Raw genomic sequence first — 7,836 nt, 5'->3', positions numbered from 1 at the left:
CTGTAACAAACCAGCAGAGCTTTACTGAATAATAAAATACTGGGAGAGTAGTATGTATGAAATAAGACAGGTAGCACCAGATGGTGGATGTTTTGATAGCCAGGTTAAGAAATCTGAGCTTTACTCAGTAGACAATAAGTAACTATTGATAGTCTTTGAGCAAAGGAGCAAGAGAATCAGATTTATTCATGAGGAATATTAGTTTGGCATCACTTTGAAAAATGGATTAGAGAGGAGGGGACAATTTTAGTTATGGCAGTAGCCTAAATGGGTGATAATAAGATCTGTTATTTCCTTTAATGCCACTACTTTCCCTTTGTGATATATTTTATCTTTACATAATTGTCTTCAAGTTGTCTTCCATTAGACTTTGAACTCCTGAATAGCAAGGACAGATTTGTTTTTTGCCTTCATATTTCCAAGGCTTAAAACATTACCTGGCACAAAGTAGATGCTTAATAGATATTAGTTGACTTCATTTGACATGATGGATAAAAGAGACATTGAAAAGGTAGAATTGCTAGAATTACATAACTGGTAACTGACTAGACATGAGAGGATAAGGAGAGAGAAAACGGTCAATAAGATTTCAAACATGGGAGAGTAGATATATGCTGCTGACATAACAAAAAGGTGAAGTCAGAAAGAAAAGCAGGCTTAGCTTTGGCATTTTGACTTTGAAGTATCATTGAGACATCCAACTATAGAGGACCAAAAAACAACTGGAGATGCTGATCTGGAGCTTGAGAGCAAGGATAGGGCCAGACGATGTAGCTTTAGTAGGTATTTCTGTAAAAGTAGGAGATGAAACTGTGCAAATGAATGAGATTGCCAAGTGTTGAGACAGAAGACTAAGGATAGAAGCATGGGGTATAATCACCTTAAGGGTCTGGGAAGAATTTGGGAGGTTAGTGAAGGAGACAGAAAAGGAGCAATTAAAAAGAGGGGAATCAAGAGTTTAGTCTCTAAGATAAAGGTCCTATACCTAGGAATCCATGGAATCCCCAAAAGTCTGTGGCTACATCTCAGAGGGCACATGAACTCGGAAAGGAAAAATATATGAATAACTATTTCAATATAATCAGTTTCCTTTGCAACCACATGGATTTTATTTTATGTATTAAAAATATTACTTTGTTCATCAGATTGCCAAAGGGGTCCATGATTCAAAAGAGGTTAAGCAAAAGGATGAAAGAAGATCCCATTGGATATGGGGATAGTTAACGGTGCCAGTGCTACAGAGTTCAGGAAGGATGCCAGATTTCAAGGGGAGAGAGTGAGCAGGAGAGAGACATTAGGCTTAAATAGTTACAAGTATAGATGGCTTTTCTTAGGTGTTTTGTTTTGTTTTAACCTTACCTTCTGAGAATTAATACTAAGTATTGATTCCAAAGCAGAAGAGCAGTCAGGGCTAGGCAACTGGGATTAAGTGACTTGCCTAGGATCACACAGCTAGGAAATATCTGAGACCACATTTGAACCCAGGATTTCCCATCTCCAGGCCTGGCTTTCTATTTACTGAACCACCTAGCTGCCCTCTTTTCAGCAATTTTAATCATGAAAGGTAGAAAAACTGATCTGGCATTTGCATATGGGGAAAGGATCAAAATAACTCTCAATCCCAGAAGGTTAGCAATAAACTGACACTTTATTTTGGCCATAGCAACTCCTAAATACTGGTGATTAAAGCATTGAAGGACTTCAATTTCCTTTGGCAAAGGACACAAACATGGCTATAAACTCAAATATGGTCAAGTATTGAAGTAATTACAAAGTTATTTATAAAAATATTCCTTTTCTCAAATAAGTTATAATTGTGTGGAACTCCCTATGAATACAGATTTAGAAACTAGCCTTAGTGGACTCTCATTTTATCAATAATTGTGTAGAGTCCTAGTGGTCACACAGAGGCAGGGCCAGGATTCAAACCCAGGTCCAGGTATGGGATTCAAATCAAGGGCTGGTCTAAATCCAGCACTCTTTCTACTCTTCCACATCACAAATTTGATAGATTTCATAGGATCTAGACCTTTCTTAGGGTGAAAAAAACATATATTTATTTTTACTAAATTCTAACTAAAATTTAGAATTTCCTTCAAATATGAATATAGGCAACAAAACATGAACCTGAAAAGGGGTCCATAAACTTTGCTAAACTACTGAAAAGGTCTATGACACAATAAAAGCTAAGAACACCTGGACTAGAGGTAATACCTGAGAGACCAGTTGGAAATACAACTCTAAGGGGCAGTTAGGTGGCTCAGAGGATTGAGAGCTGGACCTAGAAACTTGATCCTGAGTTCAAATATGAACTTGGACAATTCCTAATTATAAGACCCCTAGCAAGTCACTTAACCTTGTTGCCTAGCCTTTACCACCCTTCTGCCTTAAAATCAATAAGACAGTATTTATTTTAAGGAAGGAAGGAAGGAAGGAAGGAAGGAAGGAAGGAAGGAAGGAAGGAAGGAAGGAAGGAAGGAAGGAAGGAAGGAAGGAAGGAAGGAAGGAACGAAGGAAGGAACGAAGGAACGAAGGAGGGAGGGAGGAAAAAGGAGGGAGAGAAAGGAAGGAAAAAAGAGAAAGAAAAAGAGGGAGGAGAAAGCAAGAAAGACAACTCAAGTATCACCGAGGTTCTTAATTTACACAAAAACACATGAACCGTTTTTTAAAAAAAAAAAAGGTATAACTGTATTTCAAAATAATTGGTTTCTCTTGTGATCCTATGTATTTTATTTTATGCACTTAAGAACATTCTGAGAAAGGTGGTCCATAGGCTTCACCAGATTGCTAAGAAGGTCCAGGTCATAAAAGGGGGGGGGGGGGGGGGAAGAAGGGGGAGAGAAGGGTAAGAATCCCCGAATCCCTGATTTACATGGCACTCTGAATTACAAACAAACTAGGAAAATTACCAGGTGGGATCTGGAAAGAGATATGAGGGACGCCTCCCAAAGTATTCCTGGGAAACAAACTCACCGGAACCTCAGGAGCGTACTCAGCCTAATAGAGTAGCAACACTTTTCCTGAGTCATCTCAGTCTCGCTACTCTCCACCCAGGAAAACGGAAAGGTTCTGGGAGAGTCCAGCCAATTAAAGAAAAAGTAACAATTTCAGGGAGCGCTGGTGAAAAGGTCACTCTTATCTGCAATGAGGAACTTCCTGTGGGCTTGGGGGATGGGTACCTCTCAGTTCCTGTACTAAAAGCAGCTGAGAAGGAGGGAGGACCAGCACGCACCCCGGACAAGCCAAGCCAATGCTGACGGGGCTGAAAGAACAAATCTTCTGTGACTTTCTTTCAGACCCATCTCCGGAGGCGCGAAATATTGAGACGCACCACCTCTCTGCTCTTCCGCCCAAAGTCACAGTATATACCAAAGTGACAGTGTACACTTGGTTCTTTATTGATGACAGGCTGTCTGATTTCTAGGGCCAGTTTCCTCCCACACCCTGAGGTTTCTGGGACTTGTAGTTTTAGTGTTTCGCTCCCTACTCTGAGTTTACATTTCTCTTCAAGTTAATATACTTGAATAATGCTGAGCACCTGTTCCCAGGCTCCTCTGTCCTATCAAAGGCAGAAAACAGGATCCCAGTCCTTTCCCCGGGGAAGTATGGTCCCCTGAATCAGGAAGACTTGAACTGGACTGAACAACGAAGTAATGAGTGAAGTAAAAAGTGAAATAAGCACTTATATAATACTCGAGGCATTATATTAAGCTCTTGTGCTAAAGGAAGGAGATGATTCTTGCCCTCAAGGAGTTTACATGATATTAGAAGGCCACACATAAGTGGAAGTTGAAAGTGAAAAGTGGGAAAGAAGAGAAGAGAGTACCATGTAAGGGGTAAAGTGGTGGCCAAAAAGTATGGAGCCTGGACCAGGCTAGATTAGAAGTAAGCTTGCCAGGCAGAGCTCAGAGCCACAAAGACACGAATTCTAATGCTAACAGAAGGCCAAAGTGCAAGCAGAATGGCTTGGAAATGGCAGGGAAATAAAAGAAAACTGCTCTCCCCACCAACCTCAACCATAGCTAGACCTTTGTTTTCTCCAGGATGGACCCTTTCTCAAATGTGGACTTCTTTTTAGCCGCATTTCAGATCCTGAAGAGTTGCTGTCCCAGTAGCTAAGAGGATATAGCAGCAGAGAACTTCTATCTGACCTTCTAATGGTTTCCTTAAAACACTTGTCTTCAGTCTTAGAATGGATACTAAATATTGTTTCCAAGGCAGAAAAGAGGTAAAGGCTGGGCAATGGAGGTTAAGTGACTTGCCCACACAGCTAGGAAGATTCTGAGGTCAAATTTGAACCCAGGACATCCTGTCTCAACGGCTGGCACTGTAATCAGTGTGCCACCTAACTGCCCAATAGCCAGTATAGCCCAAAACTAAACATCTGTGACTTGTTTCTATGAGAGGCTTTAGGACTCAGGAAAGTATAATTGATCTATAATCACCTGCAAGAATAAAAATTTGCTTCCTAATTCCATTTTGGGGTATTATTTTTAGCTACCAGTACATGTTTTGGTCTCTTTATGGACAGTGGCAAAGTATCTGGATCACTGGATTTTGAGCCAGTGGAGCCTAGATTGAATCCAGGCACTTCTACCACATGTGTGACCATGAGACAAGCTACTTTTCCCTTTTGGGTCTCAATTTTCTACTCCATAAAATAAGAGAATTGAACTAGATGATCTCTATGGTCCCTTCTGGTTCTATATCCTATGATCCCTATGATCATAAGTCAATCCTATTTGCATGTTGTCTGGGAAGACCTCAAGGCAATCACAATAGTTCAATAATATCAGAAATGTAAAGGTTTATGATGGTAATTCAGGATTAGGTCATCACCACTAGAAATTACAGAATGGTTACTGTAAAGGGTCCTGATAAGGAAAAATAGATACTGTATAGCACAATCATATTGATTACTGGGTTAAAATAGGGGTTTTCACAAAATAAGAGAGCAGCGTTTAATAAATTAAGTTTTAATGAGAATATAGTAGAGTTTTAAATTAATGTTATCTTTTTAATCCAGAGAAAAGAAAACTCCTAGCAGCTTTTAAGAATTAACAATTTAGTGTAATTAAAACAGAGATAGTAAAGAATATAGTAAAGGAGGAAAATATAGGAAAGAGGTAGAGAAAGAAATTTCCTAATGTCTATACTAGTTATCCTATAACTGCCTATAATTACTATCTAAAACTAACTATAATAACCACTAATAACAACCACCCCAAAAAGTCCCAATCCAATCCAGCCCAATCAAAACCAACCCAATCAGTGTTTAATCCAACCCCAATTAGGTCTTTGAATGAAGACTAGCCACCTTCCAAAAAGTTCCAGGAAAAGAAAAAAACCCTAACAGACCAAACCAAAGGCCAAAAACCCAAAAGGCAAAAAGCCCTCTAAAGGCTAAAGCCAAAACCCTCTCAGTAAACTCCAGCATGCCTTTATATTCCAGCAACTAAATGCCAACCCACACCACCAGCAACCAACCTCCAATCTTCTCCTACCTTACTTCCTATGTCTTTGATTCCTCCTTCCTGTCTCTATGGTTTCTCCTTCCTGTCACTGTGAGCTGGTTAATCCCTACACATCTCTATGGTAAGAAGACCTCCAGGTCCCCCGTTAAATTAAAAAACAAATAAAAGATTCCTTTTTACAATCACTCCTGTGATCCATTGAGAGGCTAGTCTTCCCAATGGAGCAGTTAAACTGAACTAACTTATACTTCTAAAAATCTTCTAGTAGGCTCCCCTTTGGCATAAGAAATTTAAATTCATTAAATCATTCAACCCCCTTCAGTTCAATCAATACTTCCCACAATTCACTTTAGATCTTCTGATGCAGTGTAGGTTTCTTTATTTATGGCATCTTCTTAAAACAGTTCACTTTTCTTGATTCAGGGAGTTAACAAATCCTAAAATTACTCTCAAAAGATTTCAAATCTTGGATTTTACAAAAAAAAAAAAACAAAAAAACAATTCCCAATTACAAATAATTACAAATTACTATTAAAAATAATTTAATCCTAAAACTTAGAATTTATTAAAATTATACTCTATGGAAAATAAGAACCTGGAAATATCCATTTAAATTTAACAGATAATACATTAAAAAAGATACAATCAATCCCCCCTGAGGAAGGTGTTGACCAACACTTATAACACTTTATAACACTTAACATTTACTTATTTTAACTTTTCTCTATAGTCCTATGAAAGTATAATAATAATAACAATTTCTAAATGGAATACATTCCAGTACACATATTTAAAGCAAAATACAAATTCTATAATATAAATTATTCACTTACCCATTGACTAATGGATATCTAAAATCATTCAATTGCAAAATCAAAATAGATAGATAGATAGATAGATAGATAGATAGATAGATAGATAGATACTGGTATCATGTGGTTCAAGTGTAAGGAAAAATCAAATATTCTATTTTAAAATTCTAGAGTTCAATGTCAGTGAAAATATTGTCCAGTTGTCTCTGTAATTTTATCTACAAAGCATGTGACAGGATACAGTCAATCAGTTTCAATGGAAAGTACTTGTTTTACATGGGAGCAATGTATCCACAGTCTTTTCTCCAAATTTTAGAGCTGTTGGAGTGGTTAACAGTACTTGAAACAGACCTTCCCAGGCTGGCTGAGTTGCCCCTATGTGCTGGAAGTTCTTTATATATACATTGTCTTCTGGGTTAAGATCATGAAGGGAAAAGTTCCCTCTTTACTACAACTCAGGATTCTTGAAATTCTTTTAATTTTATAGGCAGTTTCATTCCCCTTAAATAGATTTTTAAGCTCTATTTAGAAAGGATAGAATGAATGGCTTTGTTATTACCCTCACTGATACTTATATAGCACTTTAGTATTTACAAAATACATAGCAGTATTAGGTTGTGAGCTGCTAGAAGTTTTCTTTTCTCTGGCTTAAAGGGATAATATTAATTTACAACTCTACTATATTCTCATTAAAACTTAAGTTATTAAAAGCTGCTCTCTTATTTTGTCAAAACCCTGTTTTTAACCCTTACATTTTAATTGGCAACCACAAAGGGACTTTGAACCCACACCTTCTGATTATTTTCCTTACTTTTTAACTGAAACTGTCATTAAGTCAACTTCCTAGAAGTTAATTCTGGTACAGCTGTTGATCCTTTATGTTAAACAGCTCCATCTACTGACAGAAAGTAGAATTGCAAATAAAATTAACAATTAGATTAACTATGATTCTGAGTAATAAAATTCAAGTTGTGATGCTGTTTCTTGTCTATCTTAAATGGCTTATTGTCCAATGAAATATTACACAGTGGGTTTATATAGCACTGTTCCTAGCCATACTTATAGCAATAGGGGCTTGGTATTTTGCCTATTTCTCCTCAGGAGGAAACAGAATAATCGTTTGATTGACCTTAAAACCCTAAAGAAAAAACTAGAAAATAAATTGAATGACCTTCAAAAGAAGTTGGAGGAGAGTCTGGGGGATCTCATGGAGATGAGCATTGAGAAAAGCTTGAGAAATCCTCAGAATAAGAAGAGATTTATCTCTCAACACTCTCTCATTATTAGAGCCTACACAGTCTCTGTCCAGTCCTGCTCCATGCATTTCTGCTCAAACTCAGACCACCTCAACTACTCATCCTGTTCTAACTATCTCTGCATATACCCAAACACCTCCCACTCAACCTATTTCCCCACCTCCAACCATTCCTGCTCTGTGGCAACTCAAACACAAAACCAAGAAGCAGAAACCATAATAAGATAATTCAGTTACAGGCATATTCCCCTTAAAAGAAGTACCCATCTTTAATAAAAATAGAGATGCAATTTCA

The 7,836-nt window shown here is 37.7% G+C and overlaps 1 protein-coding gene across 4 annotated transcripts in view; it reads right to left on the bottom strand.

Annotated features, from left to right (window-relative positions):
• Positions 1-5,912, bottom strand: part of LOC100027666 (arylamine N-acetyltransferase 1-like) — a 31,612-nt gene extending 25,700 nt beyond the window's left edge. For 2 of the 4 annotated variants that reach the window (XM_056813300.1, XM_056813301.1), the window contains exon 1: positions 2,974-5,912. The gene's annotated coding sequence lies outside the window, so the exon portion shown is untranslated. Of the gene's footprint in view, positions 1-2,909 lie in introns of all 4 variants that reach the window. The other 2 variants (XM_056813302.1, XM_007476126.2) reach the window with 2 other exon arrangements.
• Positions 5,913-7,836: the final 1,924 nt, after the last annotated feature.

The sequence above is a fragment of the Monodelphis domestica genome, chromosome 1 (genome assembly GCF_027887165.1).
Source record: "Monodelphis domestica isolate mMonDom1 chromosome 1, mMonDom1.pri, whole genome shotgun sequence".
Taxonomy (NCBI): Eukaryota; Metazoa; Chordata; class Mammalia; order Didelphimorphia; family Didelphidae; genus Monodelphis; species Monodelphis domestica.
Note: the sequence above shows the minus strand (reverse complement) of the source record. Positions and strands in the feature narration are given on the sequence as shown.